The sequence below is a fragment of the Hemitrygon akajei genome, chromosome 19 (genome assembly GCF_048418815.1).
Source record: "Hemitrygon akajei chromosome 19, sHemAka1.3, whole genome shotgun sequence".
NCBI classification, from domain to species: Eukaryota; Metazoa; Chordata; class Chondrichthyes; order Myliobatiformes; family Dasyatidae; genus Hemitrygon; species Hemitrygon akajei.
Genome location: NC_133142.1, coordinates 24,605,685 through 24,624,843, shown reverse-complemented (window position 1 = coordinate 24,624,843; position 19,159 = coordinate 24,605,685). Strand labels below are relative to the sequence as shown.

The following is a 19,159-nucleotide window of genomic DNA, read 5'->3' as shown; positions in this document are numbered from 1 at the left end:
TTACAGGGTAAGGGAATTTAACATAGACTATGAACAGGCCCTTTCATCCGCAATGCCTGTGCCAATCATGCCAGTCTAATTAATCACATCTGCCCGTGCAAGGTTGGTATCCCTCACACAGACTCTTGACCTCACAATGTATCTCTTTATGGCCTTGCACCTTATCATCTGTGTGGTAAACCATATATACCTGTCTGGACACGCCCTTCTGCTGACTGCTTCTGTGGCTCCTCCCACAGACCCCTGTATAAAGGTGATTGGGGCACTGCTCCTCCCACAGTCTTCAACATGGTTGTGCTCCGTTTTCGCTGTTAATAAAAGCCTATCGTTCACTTCCAGTTTCCTAGAGTTATTAATAGTGTATCAGTCTGTCTGCCATAACTGTAACACTTCACTCTGCATTGTTATTATTTTTCCCTTGTACTACCTGATATGATGAAATAAACTGTATAGTTGGCATGCAAAGCAATGTTCTTCCACTATACCTCTGTGTTATACAGCATAGAATCAAGCCCTTCAGCCGACTTGACCTTGCCAATTGTTTTACTCACAGAGCTCATCCCATCTGCCCAGATTTGGCCAATAGCCCTCTATACCTCTCCTATCCAAGGTTTAATAAAGTGATAAAAAAAAATTAAAATTCTTAATATGCAATCCTCAAGCTCAGTTTCCGATAGCTAACTCCCAATGTTCACCACCCTTTGGATGAAGAAGTTTTCCCTGTTGTACCTTTTAAATCTCATGCCTCTAATCCTAAACCTATTCACTTTTTGAGAAAGTAAGGAGGCATGGGATCCAAGGGGAGGTTGCTTTGTGGATCCAGAACTGGCTTGCTTACAGAAGGCAAGGAGTGGTTGTAGACGGGTCATATTCTGCATGGAGGTCAGTCACCAGTGGAGTGCCTCAGGGATCTGTTCTAGGACCCCTACTCTTCGTGATTTTTATAAACGACCTGGATGAGGAAGTGGAGGGATGGGTTAGTAAGTTTGCTGACAACACAAAGATTGGAGGTGTTGTGGATAGTGTGGCGGGCTGTCAGAGGTTACAGTGGGGCATTGATAGGATACAAAACTGGACTGAGAAGTGGCAGATGGAGTTCAACCCAGATAAATGTGAAGTGGTTCATTTTGTTAGGTCAAATATGATGGCAGAATATGGTATTAATGGTAAGACTCTTGGCAGTGTGGAGGATCAGAGGGATCTCAGGGTCCGAGTCCATAGGACGCTCAAAGCAGCTGCGCAGGTTGACTCCCTGGTTAAGAAGGCTTATGGTGTATTAGCCTTCATCAATCATGGGAAGAGCCGAGAGGTAATGTTGCAGCTATATAGGACCCTGGTCAAACCCCACTTGGAGTACTGTGCTCAATTCTGGTCGCCTCACTACAGGAAGGATGTGGAAGCCATAAAAAAGGGTGCAGAGGAGATTTACAAGGACGTTTCCTGGATTGGGGAGCATGCCTTATGAAAACAGCAAACACGAGGAAATCTGCAGATGCTGGAAATTCAAGCAACACACACAAAATGCTGGTGGAACACAGCAGGCCAGGCAGCATCTATAAGGAGAAGTACTGTTGACGTTTTGGGCCAAGACCCTTTGTTTCTATGTTGTTTTTGCAGTCCCTACCTAGGGAAAAAATTATGTATGTTCACCCTTTCAATGCCTCTCATGATCTTACTATATACCTCTGTCGGGTTACTCTACAATCTCCTACGTTCCAGGGAATAAAGTTCTAGTACAATATACACAACTTCTCCTTGTAGCTCAGGCTCCCAAGTCCACGCAACAACCTGATAAATCTTTGCTGCACTCTTTCTAGGTTAATAGCATTTTCCTGTAACAGAGTGACAAAAACTGTACACAGTACAAGTGTGTCCTCACCAATGTATAACAGCAACATTACTTCCCAACTCCTACACTCAGAGCTCTGACTGATGGAGGCTAGCATGTCAAACACCTTCATCGCTCTTTCATCCTGCAACACTGCTTTCAGCGAACTGTATTTGCCCTCCTAGCCCATTCTGTTCCATAGCACTCCTCAGGGTCCTACCATTCACTGTACAAATCCTACCCTGGCTAGAACTTCCAAAATGCAATGTTTCACATTTATCTGGATTGAAACTCATTTACCAGTCCTCAGTCCACATGCTCACATGATAACCCCCCCCCGCACTTTTTCATTGTCTTCGATACTACCCACAACACAACTTAATATCATGTGCAAACTTTGTACCTTAGTATCATGTTCAATCTTAACCTTGTACCTTAACACCCAAATTCTCATATAAAATAAAAACAGCAAAGGTCCCAGCACCAACCCTGTGGCACGCCACTAGGGGCAGGCCTTTAGTCTGAGAAACAACTTCGAATCATCATCCTCTGCTTCCTAATGCTCTTCATCATCATCATTATATGCCTTGTCTTATGACGTGACCGATCGTGGTCTTCATTTTGTCCATGACCATGATTGTTTGGCAAATTTTTCTAGAGACGTGGTTTGCCATGGCCACCTTCTGGGCAGTGTCTTTACAAGACAGGTGACCCCAGCATCATCAATAGTTTTCATGGATTGTCTCACATCGTTGGTCGAATGATCAGGACATGATATGCACCAGCTGCTCATATAACCATCCACGACCTGTTCCCATGGCTTCACATGGCCCTAGATTGGAGGTGCTAAGCAGGTATTACACCTTGCCCAAGGGTAACCTGCAGGCTAGCAGAGGGAAGGAGTGCCTTACACCTTCTTTGGTAGGGACTTATCTCCACCCTGCTAACCATACTGAGCCAAACTGCAATATCCCACTGTATCCTATGAAATCTAACTTTCCATCTGGCAAAAGGGACGTTGTCAAGGGCCTTGCTAAATCCGATGTAGATAAAGTACGTGGAGAAGAAGGGGCTGAAGAAACTGGACTTTTGGAGTGGATAGAAGAATCTTGCCCACATTGTTTCCCTGATCCCTGTTCTGATTAGAACTTTTCATAAGGAAGTTCGGAGTTCGACTGGATTCCAGATTCGGTTTTCACTTCAGGCAGCAGGTAATCACTGTCATTTTCTCCAGAATCTTGTGATAGCAGGGTTTCAGGAAAAACAGTCACTCATTGCTAGGATCTCTGCAACCTGCGAATTAACTTAACTATTTCTATGGAATTGTTTCCTTAAACACATATTCAAGGTCGATGGAATGACTGCATCAGTTCTTAGCAAGATTGACTAAGTGACATCCTTAGTCATGCTAATGAAGAGTTGACGTAGTCATTTCATAGACCTTTTCAATCTCCACTCTAATCAATCTTCGTGTCCTGAACTGCTCGTGAATATTCTTCAATGTCAACCTGTTCTTGACGAATGCTGAATGGATACTGAACTGTACTCCTCTACCGCATTACTCCCTTAAGGAAACCTTCGGACAAGGTAAATTTTGGCAAAATTAAATGAAGTAGAAAGTGCTTTGAAATCATTTTGCTGTTCTGAAGTACGCAGCACACAATTGCAATTCCATTTAAATATTAACAAACATAACAATGATCTTTCTGATTGAGGTGTTGATTGTAGGGGCTTCCTGGTGAAGCTGATGAAAATGCAATATTTACTGGTAGCCTGGTCTTTTCAACAATTATGTTCTCACCTCCTTGAATCTGTATCTCTGAGGGACTACAAATACTAAGTTTACCTTTACACTGGAAAGGAAGGTCAATGCTTTCATTGGTTCAGTGATTCATACAGATAAGGCACGGTAACTTTCCTTGTCCAACCTTGCTGATAGAGTTTAGTTTTCCAGTTTCCTTAAAAGTTATATTAAGTTGTGAGCTCTTTTTTGATGGCATAAAGGATTTCTGTTTGCCCCATTAGAAGTTTTTCCCAAATGCTTAACATGATGTTACACACCCCTGTATCTTTACTGTACTCACTCGAGGCTACCTTAACATTAAGTTCTATTTCCTTCATGACAAATCTCCTCATTCTGGAACGGCTTTTGCCTCCTCCTCCATACAGTTGAAGTTTTGCACTGGCTCCTTGATATCACTGTCCTGTTCCAATAACTTAAATTGTCCTCATAGTCAAAAAGAGTATTTATATAAGGCCCATTTACATACTGACCCTCTTTGAACCTATGGGCAGGAATGAAGCAAAACCAAATCATTTTCATGAATCCTTTCCAATATTTCTCCAACCAAAAGACAGACCAACTGTGGTAAATTGTGTGAGTCGATTGACAGGTCATGGGGTTGGCCGCTCTGCTCCACTGCATCTCTTTGTTGATGCTTGATGTATTCACCGCCTGTCAACTAAACAGAAGCAGGCTTCCATCTGGCTGCAAGGTCTCTTCGGGATGGGCATTGGGTTGGGCAGCAGACGCTGCTTCAAGAGCTGTAACTTTGGGCTCAGAACTGTGCTTCTGAAGCACATGGCAAGAATTGTAGACTTCAGTCTAATCAGCTGCAGTGGTTCCTGGATGGAGGAGAAGCAGTACTGCCTTACTTCCCAGCGCAGTCTGCCTTCAGGACCCTGTCACTGTGACATGTCACAGCAATAAACAAATTTACCTGATTTTTAAAAAATTGCCTCATCAATTTTTAAACTTCCCCACACCCCACCTTAAAGGTTTTGTGTCTAGTATTTGACATTTCGACCCTTGGTAAAAAAAAATCTGACTATCTTTGTCTCTCATAATGAAGTCATTTCTCAGCCTCCGATGCTCCAGAGAAAACCATCCAGGCTTGTCCAATCGCTTATAGCTAAAACTCTCATTTGAGGCAGCGTTCTGGTGGAGCTTCTCTACAGCCTCTCCAAAGCCTCAGCTCCCCTCCTGTAATGAGGAAATGAGCACTGCATGCAAACTCCAAATGTGGCCTGACCAAAGTTTAATTCAGCTCCAACATAACTTCCTGACTTTCATACCCACCATCTGGCTGGGTATATCAGTTTACCATCTGCCTTCTTTACACCCTATCCGCTCGTGTTGTCACTTTCAGGAAGCTATGGACTTACACTCTTACATCAATACTCCTAAAGGTCCTGTCATTTACTCTGTACTTTCCTCATACATTGATTTCCCAAGGTAACACCTCACGCTTGTCTGGTTTAAACTCCACCTGATATTTCCCTGCTCACATTTCCAACAGGTCCCTATCCTTTGACAATCTTCCTCATTATTTACCACTTGGACATTTTATTTTGTGTCACAAACTGGTAAATGATGTAAACTTATCAGCCTCCCTAAAAATACTTATGGAATGCCACAGCTCACATACTCCAGTCAAGGTAACACACTTCTTTCACTACCCCTCTATCTTTTGTGGCCAAACCAAATTTGAATCCAATGTATCAAGTCTCCATGGATCCTTCCTACTCTGACTTCTCATATTTTTTTCTCCAGTCCTGGTGAAGGCTCTCAGCCTGAAACATTGACTGTTTGCTCTTTTCCATAGATGCTGCCTGGCCTGCTGAGTTCCTCCAGGATTTTGAGTGTGTTCCTCAGGAATCATCCTTGCCACTCTCTTAAAAAGCTCAGTCAAGGTTTTAAGACATGACCTCCCCTTCACAAAGCCATGCTGACGATCCCTAATATCTGTCTTTTTCGAAATGTAAGTCCCATCACTAAGAATCTTCTCAAATAATTACTCTACCGGGAATGTAACACTCACTGACCTATGATTTCCTGGTTTCTCTCTATTGCCATTCTTAAAGTGACAACATTGGTTTCAGTCCTCTGGAACACTGATTGTGACTAGAGAGGATATAAAGAGGTCCATCAAGATCCCAGCAATCTCCTCCCTCGTACTATTAATGACCTGGGATAGATTCCATCAGGTCCTGGGGAAATCCACTTTTATGTTCTTCAAAAGCCCAACACTTTCACTAGGCTCAACAAACCCCTACAAAAGTGTGATATTCTCCATGTCCTTCTCCTTAGTGAATACTGATTCAAGGTTCTCCTTTAGCATCTTGCCCAATTCCACAGATTCCAGGCATAAATTCCTTCTTTTGACCTTGAGTAGCCCTATACTCTATTTACCCTCTTGTGTTTAATTTATGTATCAAATGCCGTGGGATTCTCTTTAATCCTACTTACCAAGGACATTTCATAGCTCATTTTAGCCCTACATATTCACTATTTAAGTTCTCTTTTGCTTCCTTTATATTCCTAAAGCTCTTTCCAGTTTCATCTATCTTGCTTCCTTTCTTGTTCTGCCTAAATTTGCAACATCTCTTGTCCTACAAGATTCCTGAGCCTTGCCATCTTTGTTCCTCCTCATGGAAACATGTTGGTCCTGAATTTTGATCAGCTGTACTTTAAATATCTCCATACATGACAACTGTGGCTTTGTCCAGTAACAACTGTTCCCAGTCAGCATTCTTGATTGGTTAGGGCATGAATGGGTAAGGGGAGAAAGCAGGAGACTGGGGCTGAGTGGAAAATTGGATCAACAATTTTGATGATGACATGGTGGAGGAAACTCAAAGGGCCAAATGGCCTAATTCTGCTCCTATATCTTATGGTGTTATGGTCTCAAACTCCTGCCTAACATTTTGTAATTAGCCTTTCCCCAATTTAACACTTTTCTTTGGTAAATCATATCCATAACTATCTGAAAGCTGGTTGTGATTATTGTTCCCAAAATGCTTTCCCACTAAGACCAAGAGTAGACTGGTTTCAGTGAGACCCAGCTAGACTCAATTCCCAATATAAAGTTTACTATGGACCATTCCCTGGTTGAACAAAATACTGCTGTATCAAGAAACCTTACTGATGTACCTAACAAATTCTGCCTCCTCTAAGCCTTTGACAGTTAGAGAGTGTCAGTCTTCACTGCGTTTTAAAAATCACTCTTCAAACTATCCAATTGCTTTTACATCTTTCCATAATATGATGGTATATAAAGTGTGTTCTTCTCCCTCCCATATTGTGATAACCCCTTCATAGTGATTACACCTTTGTTATTCCTGGGCTCTACCCAGTTACTGCTCTGGATAACCCCTCCAGGTGTCCTGTCCAGTCGCCACCAATGCATTACATTCCCCCTATCAATAGTGTAACAACCTCACCTCTTTTACATCCCCCTCTGTGGCATCCGTAGTTCCTGAATCTTATATCACACAGCTGCTAGTCCTGCCCTTCCCTCAACCAAGTGCCTGTAATGTTACTTGTATAATAACTCCATGTGGTAATCCTGGCTATAAGTTAATGTTTCTTCCCTGTAGTACTCCTTGCTTTGAAACATGTTCAGTTCAACCCATCAACCCCACCGTGTTCATTAACCTGGCATTGCCTGTTCTTCCTTTCAGCCTTGTTTGACCAAACCTCTGCCTTCCTTCAATCCCTGCATTTGCTGAACTGCTGCTCTGGTTCTCTGAAGGTTCCAGATAAAAGTTTAATAAAATCAGCTCATGGATCACCAGACTCACTTAGTAAAACAAAAGAGTTAGTTTGGTGATATAGTTTTAAGTTATAAATGCAATTCAATCAACATAAACTTCTCATTATTTTAAGTATGCCATTCCTTTCTGAAGCCTTTGCCTATGTCCCATTTATTGATCATATCAACAATTAAGATTCAAAATTATGCTATTCATAATTTAGGAATGAATTTTTTACTTGTATTTGCATAGAGTATGTGGAAATAAATGAAGGAAAACAATTAATTAACCCTGAATTTTGGACATTTGTTAAGTTCTTGGTTTGAATAAGTCTGATAATTTCAAGACTTCCCATGCAGATGGACCTGCAAGGATATGGCAAAGTTATTTCCCATTGTAGTGAAGTCTAGGACAAAAGGTCACGATTTCAGGATTGAAGGACGTCCATTTAGAACAGAGATGTGGAGAAACTACTTTAGTCAGAGGGTGGTAGATCTGTGGAATTTGTTGCCATAAACGGATGTGGAGGCCAAGTCATAGCTGCATTTAAGGCAGAGATAGTTAGGTTGTTGATTAGCCAGGGCATTAAAGGGTATGGGGAGAAGGCAGGGGAGTGGGGATGACTAGAAGAATTGGATCAGCCATGATTGAATGGTGGAGCAGTCTCAATGGGCCAAATGGCCTACTTCTGCTCCTATATCTTATGGTCTTATGATCCTTGTATTCATTCTTAACAGAAACAACAATGATTAATAAGTAAAATGCTGTAAGATAAAAGTCATGATAGCGGCATCACAGGTAGATAGGGTCGTAAAGAAGGTTTTTGGCACGTTGGCCTTCATAAAGCAAAATATTGAGTTTAGGAGATGGGATGTTATGTTGAAGTTGTATAAAACACTGGTGAGGCCTAACTTGGAGTATTGTGTGTAGTTTTGGTCACCTACCTACAGGAAAGATGTAAACAAGGTTGAGAGAGAACAGAGAAAATTCACAAGGATGTTGTTGGGTCTGGAGGATCTGAGTTAAGTTGAGAGGAGATTTGATAGAGGTATACAAAATTATGGGAGGTTTAAAGGGAACATGAGGGGAAGCTTCTTCACTCAGAGGATCATGAGAGTGTGGAATGAGCTGCCTGCATAAGTGGTGCGTGTGAATTTGATTTAAATGTTTAAGCAAAGTTTGAATAGGTATGTGGATGGTAGGGTATGGTGCGCTATGGTCCTGGTGCAGGTCAATAGGAGTAGGCAGTTCAAATGGTTTCAGCATGAACTAGATGGGCTGAAGGGCCTGTTTCTGTGCTGTACTTCTGTGTGTCTCCCTAAGAAAGGAATGTTTTGAATTTGATAGATGGATTAATAAATTGGAATTTCAGAGTTAAATCTGTGATGCTGATAGAGTAATGTCATTTTCTGGAAGAATTCAATAGGTCAGACAGCACCTATGGGAAGGAATAAACATTTAGTGTTTCAGGCCAAGACTCTTCATCAGTATTGGAAAGGAAGGGATAAGAAGCCTTTCCAGTCCTGATAAAGGGTTTTGGCCAAAACGTGGACTGTTTATTCCTTCTCATAGATGCCCCCTGCCCTGCTGAGTTCCTCCATCATTTTGTGCGTGGTGTTCTGGATTTCCAGCACCTGCAGCATCCCTTGTACTTATGACATTTTCTGGTTGTTTAATCTTTGCAGCATTTTTAACGGAGGCAAATTTGAGTCTAAATATGGAAAAACAAATTGCTCACATGCCAAGCTACTTGCTTAAGCATTTTTCAGTCCAGGCACATGAAAGGTGTCACAGTTCCAAGTTCCAATTGGGGTAGAGCTAAAATTTACAAATTCTCACTATTTTCTCTGGGAAATTTGCTGTGGCGATACTGCACTTGTAATACTGTCCAAGTGTCAGCACATGCCGCCACCTCCGTGTATCTGCTGTCAGTCTTAGAGTTTGTATTTTCCGAAGTTATCAGTAACACCCTGCTCCTCCATAAGCTGCACTGTTGCGAATATTTTGTTGATCCAGAGGGATCGAGAGCCACAAGGATATTTCAGCATCTGAGAACTGGGCGCAGAGCCTCAGAAAGGATCAAACATCTAGGAAATCTTTGGAATTCTCCATTCCAGAAAGATGCAGATGTATAGTTATTTACTTTCCTCAAAGCCAAAAGATCAGGGTATGGAGTGGCAGAATAGACCTGTGGTACAGGCATAGCCATGATTTCGTTGAATACTGCAGTGGGTCTGATGGATGTAATTTGTTTGTTATTTAGTGAGTGACTTGTAACGAATGTAAATAAATTTTACACTATTTTCACTGTAAAAACCATTGAAAATGCTCTGCTTTATATACCATGAAACCAATTCTGTAGTGATGTAATATATAATGTAACTAATAATGACATCTTGAACTTGAAATTATAATTCTCTTTAATGGCAATTGTTATTCCATCAATATTACATGTAAGATTCCATAATTCTGAAATAATGATATTCTAAGTTATGGTTTATTAGCACCTTTCCTGATGTGTACTCAGTTTTTATTTCTCCATCTGTGAACTGATATAAAAGTTGTCAAGGAAAAGCACTTGATTATAAGCTGTGTAAAACTGCTTGCTTGCATCACTGGGATGAATGCCACAGATCCGATACAGAATGTGCCAGACAATATGTCACCTCGGAAAAGGGGAAATGCATGCCAATCTTTGCAAACAAAGTTCTTAAAGGTCAAAACAGCAGCCATTCATCCATTGTACACCAGAAAATCTGGACCAAGAAGCACCAAGGGTCATGATCCTCATTAAAGGATCAGAAGTGGAGAGAGTGAGCAATTTCAAGTTCCTGGGCATCAATGTCTCTGAGGATTTGACCTGGACTCAACACATCGATGCAGCCACAAAGAAGGTATGACAGCGGCTATATTTCATTAGGAGTCTGAGGTGATTTGGTATGTCACCAAAGACACCCACGAATTTCTACAGGTGTACTCTGGAGAGCATTCTAACAGGCTGCATCAAAGTCTGGTATGTGGAAGGCTACTGTACAGAATCGAAGCAAGCTGCAGAGAGTTGCAAACTTGGTCTGCTCCATCATGGGCACTAGCTTCCCTATCCAGGATACTGTCAAGGAGTGACAGGGTAGCATCCATCATTAAGGACCCTCATCACCCAAGACCTGCCTTGTTCTCATTGCTACCATCAGGAAGGAGGTACAGAAGCCTGAAGGCACACGTTCAGGAACAGCTGCTTCTCCTCTGCTGTCCGATTACTGAATGGACATTGAACCCATACACACTACCTCATTACTTTTTTATTTCTATTTTGGCACTACTTATTTAGTTTAACTATTTAATATACAAATCTACTTACCGTAATTCAGTTTTTTAAAAATTATTTTGTATTGCTGCCGCAAAGTCAACAAATTTCACGACATATGTTGGTGATATTAAACATGATTTAGATTCTAATTAAACCTGATTCTGAGTCCTATTTAAGTAATTCAAGGAAACATCAATTCACTTGACTGATTATATTGACTTTGGCTGGTGTATTTTTTGGTAATTTCTTTTTAAAAGTTATACACAACACACAATTTAGAATTATAAAGGTTGAATGTGTACCAGAAATCACGATGAAGGCTGTGGTTTAAAGAGGAAGTGGATGTCCACAAGTAGGTGACTATTGACCTTTGATAGCCTAGCCCTTCATTAAATAGCATGAGGGACTAGATTAGTAAGAACATGGTTTTGAACTTGATTACAGATTTTGTGTTCATAGCTGTTCCTCCGATCATCTCTCTTTGTCTGACAAAGGATCTATGACCAAAAATATCAACTGTTCCTCTTCCCACAGACGCAACCTGATCTATTGAATATTTGAACAGTTTGTGTTTTTACTTTAAATATCCCCAAGCTTAATTCTCTCACAAGTGCATTACTGGAAGCTTCTATGCAAATCCATTCATTAGAGTATCTCAAGAAAAAAACCCCAAATAGATTGTAATTTATTTGCAGCAAAATACTTTCCTGATGATGAAAATATCACTATTATCAAATAATCTGCAATGAATCAACATATGAAGCTGCCAGTTATATGATGCAAATACATTGGGAGGCTTCTAATTGACCAGTAGATGATTAAATCCTTGTGATATTTTTAGCTTTATGCATGTGAATGATGACAGTGTCCATGCTCAACAGTATTTTCAAGCCTTTTAGGCTATATGATGGTGGTTTTAAATGGATTCAACACCAAGCTAGCTGCTGTTTAATGGATTAATTTAGTGTATAATTTTTTCAGAGAACACAGTAATGTTGGAGACTCGCTTTGTAAGTGCACCCTTAAGCTAGGTGAAAAAGCTTATCAAGATGCAATAAATACTGGCAAAGCAAAGTAGAATTCAAGTGTTTTAATTTTAGTTACCACAACTCATTAATTTTGAAGAGTTGTTTTCTAAATATTTGGTTGGCAGAAATGTCCTTAATTATACTGATCTTTATTATTTTCAAGACATTGAAATTGCCTTCAGTTTCCTAAAACAGCAAAAGTTATGACTATTAAATTATGTAACTTAATAATAGCCTAACTTCTTAATAGTCACACTTTTGGGTTTGTTTTCATTGAACTTCAGTAAATCAAGTTTTCCTGTTCATTCAGGAGATGGTGATCCCTTCTATCCATGAAGTATCATCCATAAATTGGTAGTTTGTGATTGCCAGAGCTTTTAGTCATTGCTGTTTGTTCCATGTATTCTCATCAAAATCAATATAGGGAAAATACTTTGTGAAGCTCCCAGATTGAGATTTATATTGTATATACTACCTAAGGTGATAACCATGCAAGAGGAAGCACATAGTCAATGTATAAACTGCCCACAAACAAAATCACACCTTAGCCTATCTTGTCTAGAACATGGTAAATATTAACCACGATAAATTGATTAGGAATTAAAAGGACAAATTCAGCAGTACATAATTTTAATTTGCGATTTAATTCTCGTACATCTAAGATCCAGTTTTGCTATGTATTGCTCAAGAGCTAGGATGGATGTCCTTTGAGTAATTTCTTCAAATGCATTATGTGTGTAATTTATTGTCTGTGCTAAATGGTCCTTTATAAAGTGTTGGTCAGCTGCCTTCTTGAACTACCAGTTACTTTGGTGGAGATTTTCTAGTAGCTCTAGGAATTTAGGAATGATGGAAGAATCGAATGTGACATCGAATGTGTCTTGGATGAAAACCTGAAAGGTGTGTGGTGTCTCTGTGCTCCTTCCGACATCATCCTAGTAGGTGACTATCATGCATTTTGAAGATGGTGTCAGTGTAGCCAAGGCAAATAACTAATCTGTTAGCTTGCATGGACAGTAATTTCTGCACAGTATTAATTAATGGAAGGAATACACATCATAGGCAATCGATGGGATAGCTGGATAGCGCTTAACTTCTTGTGAATTGTCTGGACTGCATTGATCCAGACAAACAGAGACTATATCATCACATCTAGTTGTGCCCAGTGTATGCTGGAAAAACTGTGGATGGTTAGATATTGAGAAAATTGTCATAGCATAGCCAGTCTCTGACCTACTGCTGTAGCCACAGTATTTATATGGTTGGTCCAGTTAAGTTTCAGGTTAATAGTGACGCTTGGAATGTTCATAATAAGGAACAATATTGGTTAGATGTTTTGAAATGATAATTGCCTGGCACTTTTGTGGTACAAATGCTACTTGTCACTTTTCATCCAATCCCTGAATATTGTGTATGTTCTGGCCCCTGCAAGCATGGACTGCTTTATTTACTAAGGAATTGTAAATGAAACTTTCCCACTTATGTACACATGTTGGGAAGAAATATAGTTAATAGCACATCCGCGGATAAATGGGTCCAGTAAGCTATCTTGAGAAATTCCTACAGGATATCCTGAATGATAGATTCAGGATATCTGAATGATAGATTCAGTGACAGAGGTGACACATTGATGTCGATTGACTTCAGTTAAACCAGGGTTAAGTAATACTGGATCCTGTGCTGATTTGAAGTCGCACTCATCTTAGACCAGAATTCTGCTTTTAATTCCATTTGGACCAAGGCTGGGAAACTTTATAACACTGCTAATAATATCTTCTATCACCTTGGAGTCGACTGGACAATAATTGCTATGATTGAAATTGCCCTTCCTTTAGAGAACAGAGCATGCCTGGGCAATTTTTCATATTGTTGGGTGGATGCCAGTGTTGTGATTTTACTGGACCAGCTTGCACAGGGCACATAGAATTCTGGAGTATGGGTCTTGAGTGCAGGATGTTGTTTTGTTGTTTAACTTTGTGCTCTCGTTTTTAATCTCCTGATGGGAAGGATTAATCAAAATGGTTTCTTTAATGGTAAAGACCTTGGGAACAATGCATGCTGAATCGTCAGTTTGGTATATGTTAGGGTCTGCTGTCACTGAATGAGTACTGATTCGTTAGTCAGGGAGGACAAAACGTTACTCATGTTTGGCCTGATACCGCATACTCTGCATGCATGTCACTATGCTGCTACCACTTTTCCAGCTGGTAGAAAGATATCATTCTGAGTCCTTCCCCACTGATGCTCCCTTGTCCACTTGTTCCAGTCATGGTCCTGTCTGGTAATTCTCCATCTTGCTATTAGCTCTTTAATTGGGCCTTAATCCCCTCGCCTGATTTCCATTCGTTCCCAGTTCAGCTAATTACAGCACACCTGGTTTCCATTAGCAAACATGGGATAAAACTCGGGTGTCACAGTCCTGCTTTGCCAGTTCGTTAGTTGACTCTAGTGTGAGTAAACCTTGTTTCCTGATTCCTTAGGACTGTCAGTTCGAAGCTCTGCATCATTTCCTGGATACTCTATGTAAACCTTGTCTCCGTGTAAAGACTCTCATGGATATCGGTTCCCTGGTCATGACGGTGCTAACGCCTCATGACTCTGCCTCTGTGCCTGTGTCCTGTACTTGGCTTCATCCTCCTTGCAACAGAACGAACTGGCCAAGAATGAACCCAGCGGGCACACCCCATGCAACAGGCCCTCGCCAGCCAGGGTTATCTACTGGGTGCCCACGACCAACTGCTCAGAGAGGTCACAGAAAACCTTTGTGTGTTGTCCATGAATGTGAGGAAGGTCAGTGAGCAGGTTGACCGGGTATCCGCTTCCCTTACTCCGTCCCTTCCAAGAACCCTGACTGACTAAACCACACAGCCTGGGATGGCTACGCCCCTTGGATCAGCAACAAAATCCCCTCGAGAGCTGTATGTACCTGAACTAGAACCCTACGCTGGGGACCTAGGGAAGTACTGGGCCTTCTGATTATAGTGCTCTTTGGTCTTTGAGCAACTGCCATGTACGTACACCTCGAACAGACCAAAGATTGCGTACATCGTGGGGCTGTTACAAGGAGAGCCTTGGCATGGGTCACCACGATCTGGGACAACTGACCAGAGGTCTGTTCCTCTTTCCCCTCGTTCGTCTCTGAAATGAGGAAGGTCTTCGAACAGCCTATTCGCGGTAAGGATGCCGCTAAGTGCTGGATAACTCTCTGTCAGGGTTCGCAAAGCGTAGCCTTTCGCAAAGCAAAGCAAAGTAGAGTCGACTGTACTTCCTTAGAAGGTTGGTGTCATTCAATGTCTGTAGTGAGATGCTGAAGATGTTCTATAGGTCAGTTGTGGAGAGCGCCCTCTTCTTTGTGGTGGCGTGTTGGGGAGGAAGCATTAAGAAGAGGGACGCCTCACGTCTTAATAAGCTGGTAAGGAAGGCGGGCTCTGTCGTGGGCAAAGTACTGGAGAGTTTAACATCGGTAGCTGAGCGAAGGGCGCTGAGTAGGCTACGGTCAATTATGGAAAACTCTGAACATCCTCTACATAGCACCATCCAGAGACAGAGAAGCAGTTTCAGTGACAGGTTACTGTCGATGCAATGCTCCTCAGACAGGATGAAGAGGTCAATACTCCCCAATGCCATTAGGCTTTACAATTCAACCGCCAGAACTTAAGAACTTTTTAAAAGCTATTATTAATGCTTTTTGAGATAGTGATTTAGATGCATATCATATTTTTTACTGAGTTAAGTATTGTATGTAATTAGTTTTGCTACAACAAGTGTATGGGACATTGGAAAAAAGTTGAATTTCCCCATGGGGATGAATAAAGTATCTATCTATCTAAAATACTCCATCGAGTTCCGAACATCAGCGGCCGACTCTGGGTGGAATGACGAGGCACTACGGGAAGTGTTCCGATAGGGCCTCTCAGATAAGATAAAAGATGAATTGTCAGTGAGGGATGGCGTGGACAGCTTGGACTCTCTGATCTCTCTAGCCACCAGGCTAGTTAATTGACTCCAAGAGCATCTGAGAGAAAAGACCTTGGGTCATCCCACGGGCCACCTTACCATCTTCAGCCAGCTTCCCTTCTGCAGCTGCTCCAAGTATAGCTCCTGCTGCTACTGACCCCACTACCCTGGGGGAGGAACTGAACTGTCTCTCCCCTGCCAAACGACTTTGGAGGCGGAGAGCTGGGGACTGTTACAATTGCGGCCAGCCAGGACATTTCCGGGATACCTGTCCTCTGCGGCCAAAAGGGAGGGCTCACCAGTAGAAAGGGTTCCTGGTGAGCTGGACGACACTCCCTTCAGTCCCCCAGACCTGGATGCAGATCCTGGATACCGTGAACTATTGACAACAGTCCCTGTCCCTATCTGCCATGGTGGATTCCAGTGCCGAGGGAAATCTGCTGAACGAGGACATAGCCTCCTGGGCTGGAATACCTCGGGAGCCATTAAATACCCCTCTGGAGGCCCGGGCGCCAGATGGAAAACTCCTGGCGTGGGTTACCCACAGTACGCCGCCCCTGACCTTGATTCTGTCCGGAAACCATCGAGAGGAGGTACGATTTAATCTCATCCATTGTCTTCAAGCCCCTGTAGTTCTAGGATATCCCCGGCTGCACCACCACAACCCCTCCATCGACTGGTCTACTGGGCGGATAGCCAGTTGGAGCCCGTTTTGCCACGCCACCTGTCTGCTGTCGGCTCTGTCCCCTAGGGAGGCTACTACGACTCCGCCTGTCTTGGAACCCCTCGACTTGTCCAGAGTTCCCGCAGAATATCATGACCTGGGACAGGTATTCAGCAACCAACGGGCCCTTTCCTTGCCTCTGCATCACTCATATGATTGCGCTATCAACCTTTTCCCTGGGGCCTCGTTACCCACCAGTCGTCTTTATAACTTATCCCGACCGGAGAGAGAGGCCATGGAGAAATGCATTAGTGAGTCCCTCGCAGCAGGCATTATTCGACCTTTATCCTCCCCGGTGAGCGCCGGTTTCTTCTTTGTAGAGAAGAAGGATGGGTCACTTCATCCCTGTATTGATTACCTCACCAATGCCCCTGCCGTTTTTCAAGGCCTAATCAATGATGTGCTGAGGGACTTCATTAATCGCTTTGTGTTTGTCTACCTAGATGATATCTTAATATTTTCTAGCAGCCCCCAGGAACACACTCACCATGTCCGTCCAGTCCTCCAGAGACTGTGAGAGAACAAGTTATTTGTGAAGGCGGAGAAATGTGAGTTCCACGTCCCTTCGGTCAGCTTCTTGGGCTACATCATCGAGAGCGGGCAGGTGAGGGCAGTTCCTGAGAAGATCTGGGCGGTGGAAGAGTGGCCCAGACCCACAACCCGCAAGCAACTTCAGCGGTTTGTGGGGTTTGCAAACTTTTATCGCCGATTTATCGGGGATTACAGTTGGGTGGCGGCCCCCCTTAACCGACTTACCTCGCCTACAACGCCTTTCTGTTGGGACTCCTGGTATTCACTGACCTGAAGAGGCATTTCAACACTGCTCCCATCCTAGTCCAACCGAACCCCTCCTATCAGTTTATTGTTGAGGTAGACGCCTCCGACTCCGGGGTAGGAGCAGTCCTGTCCCAACGATAAGTCCGGAAGACAAGCTTCATCCCTGTGCCTTCTTTTCTCGCCGGCTGTCCCCCACCGAGCAGAATTACAATGTGGGGAATCGGGAACTACTGGCGGTCAAGCTAGCATTGGATGAGTGGAAGCACTGGCTGGAGGGGGCGGAACACCTGTTCATTGTTTGGACTGATCATAAGAACCTGGGATATATTTAGACCGCCAAACGTTTGAACACCTGTCAGGCCCGCTGGGCATTTTTTTGGACGGTTCAGGTTTTCTCTCACATACCGTCCAGGGTCCAAGAACGGGAAGCTGGAGGCGCTCTCCCGCCAATACGACTCCAAGGAGGATGCTTCCAGCCCAGAGACTATCCTCCCACCATCCTGTGTGGTGGCGACCCTCACTTGGGAGATTGAGTCCATAGTAAAGGAGGCCCAACAGGATGACCCTGACCCCGGCAATGGACCCGCCGTGTCGCCTTTTTGTGCCTGATTCCGTCAGATCTCAGGTTCTGAGGGGGCACATCTCGGTTCACTTGCCACCCCGGGAGTGAGCGGACACTGGCTCTCCTGAAAAGACACTTTTGGTGGCCTTACGTGGAGGCGGATACCCGTTCCTATGTCTCTGCCTGTTCCATCTGTGCCCGTGGAAAAGCCTCCCACCGGCCACCTACGGGATGACTTAGTCCCTACCTATCCTTGGTCGCATATCGCCCTAAATTTTGTCACTGGTCTTCCCCCTTCACACGGAAACACCACTGTACTCACCTTGGTAGACCGGTTCTCCAAGACAGTAAACTTTGTAGCCCTCCCTAAACTCCCTTCTGCTCAGGAAACCGCAGATCTTCTTGTCCGCTACGTCTTCTGCCTCCACGGAATCCCCACGGACATCATCTCCGATCAAGGTCCCCAATTCGTCTCGCAGGTATGGAAGAACTTCTGTCAAGTCTTAGGTGCCTCGGTCAGCCTGTCATTCAGCTTCCACCCACAGATGAATAGGCAAACGGAACAGGTCTACCAGGATTTGGAGGCGACGATATGTTGTATAACAGCCAACAACCTGTCTACCTGGAGTGACCACCTCGCGTGGGTTGAGTACACCCACAACTCTCTGGTTAGTACTGCCATCGGAAGGTCTCCCTTTGAGTGTTCCCCTGGGTACCAACCCCCACTGTTCCCCTTGCAAGAAGAAGAGATTGCGATGCCGTCTGCTCAGGCCCATATCCATCAGTGCTGCAAGACTTGGGAGGAGACGCGCACAGCCCTGCTCCGATCAGCCAATCACAATAGGAGGATTGCCGATCGCCATCAGACTCCTGTGCCTGATTATCAACCTAGGCAGAAGGTGTGGCTCTCGTCCAAAGACATTCCCCTCAAAAACAAGCGTAAGAAACTTGCCCCTCACTTCCTGAGACCTTTCGAGGTCGAAAGTATCATTAGCCCCACAGCGATCCGGTTTAAACTCCCGAAGTCTATGAACATCCACCCTTCATTTCACGTCTCTCTAGTAAAACCAGTTTCCATGAGCCCCTTGTGTCCTCTGACCGAAACCCCTCCACCTGCCTGGATCATCGATGACCATCCGGCGTACACCGTCTGGCAGCTACTGGATGTCCGCTGTCAGGGCAGGGGCCTCCAATACTTGGTTGATTGGGAAGGGTACAGCCCAGAGGAGTGTTCCTGGGTTCCCCATTCCTTCGTCCTGGACCCCTCCCTCATCCAGGACTTCCACTGGGACCATCCAGACAATCCTGGGGAATTGCATGGATGCTCCTGTTGAGGGGGGGGGGGGGGAATACTGACATGGTCCCGTCTGGCAATTCTCCATCTTGCTATTAGCTCTTTAATTGGGCCTTAATCCCCTTGCCTGATTTTCAATCATTCTCA

The 19,159-nt window shown here is 43.6% G+C and overlaps 1 protein-coding gene and 1 pseudogene across 1 annotated transcript in view; one reads left to right on the top strand and one right to left on the bottom strand.

The window, feature by feature from the left end:
* Positions 1–19,159, top strand: part of cfap20dc (CFAP20 domain containing) — a 567,108-nt gene that overhangs the window by 534,693 nt on the left and 13,256 nt on the right. The window lies entirely within an intron of this gene.
* On the bottom strand, positions 2,971–15,912 carry LOC140742133 (GRB2-associated and regulator of MAPK protein pseudogene; annotated as a pseudogene).